This window comes from Rhinoderma darwinii, chromosome 5, assembly GCF_050947455.1.
Source record: "Rhinoderma darwinii isolate aRhiDar2 chromosome 5, aRhiDar2.hap1, whole genome shotgun sequence".
NCBI classification, from domain to species: Eukaryota; Metazoa; Chordata; class Amphibia; order Anura; family Rhinodermatidae; genus Rhinoderma; species Rhinoderma darwinii.
The window spans coordinates 209387150-209388260 of NC_134691.1; positions in this window are offsets into that span (position 1 = coordinate 209387150).

Here is a 1111-nt window from a genome sequence, read left to right on the forward strand (position 1 = left end):
CTCCTGCCGCTGATCGCGTGGGTACAGTGGCAGTACCCGCGCCATCACAGGACGGATATATCCGCCGTCCTGCGCGAACTAGCAGCTGCTGAGGACGGATATATCCGTCCTTCGGCGTTAAGGAGTTAAGGGGTTAAAAAGTGATCAACAAGTCTCATTTACCTTTAACCCCTTTAGGACACAGCCTGTTTTGGCCTTGTGGACACAGATGACTTTTTCAAATCTGACATGTGTCACTTTATGTGGTAATAACTCCGGAACGCTTTTACCTATCCAAGCAATTCTGAGATTGTTTTCTCGTGACATATTGTACTTTATGTTAGTGAAAAAATTTGGCCGATAAATTCAATATTTATTTGTGAAAAACGTCAAATTTTAGCAAAGATTTGCAAAAATTACAATTTTTCGAAATTTAAATGTGTTTGCTTGTAAAACAGATAGTAATACCACACAAAATAGTTACTAGTTAACATCCCCCATATGTCTACTTTATGTTTGCATCATTTTTTTTCACGTACTTTTATTTTTCTAGGATGTTACAAGGCTTAGAACTTTAGCAGCAATTTCTCATATTTTCAAGAAAATTTCAATAGGCCATTTTTTCAGGGACCAGTTCAGTTCTGAAGTGGCTTTAAGGCCCTTCTATATTAGAAAGTCCCCATAAATCACCCCATTTTAAAAACTGCACCCCTCAAGGTATTCAAAACCACATTCATAAAGTATTTTAACCCTTTAGGCGTTTCACAGAAATTAAGGCAAAGTAGAGGTGAAATTTACAAATTTCATTTTTTTTTTGCCGAAATTCATTTGTAATAAAAAAAAATCTGTAACACAGAAGGTTTTACCAGAGAAACGCAACTCAATATTTATAGCCCAGATTCCGCAGATTTTAGAAATATTCAACATGTGGCCCTAGTGTCCTAACGGACTGAAGCACCGGCCTCAGAAACAAAGGAGCACCTAGTGGATTTTGGGGCCACCTTTTTTTAGGAATATATTTTAGGCACCATGTCAGGTTTGAGGAGGTCTTGTGGTACCTAAATAGTCGAAACCCCCCAAAAGTGACCCCATTTTGGAAACTACACCCCTCAAGGCATTTTTCTAGGGGTAT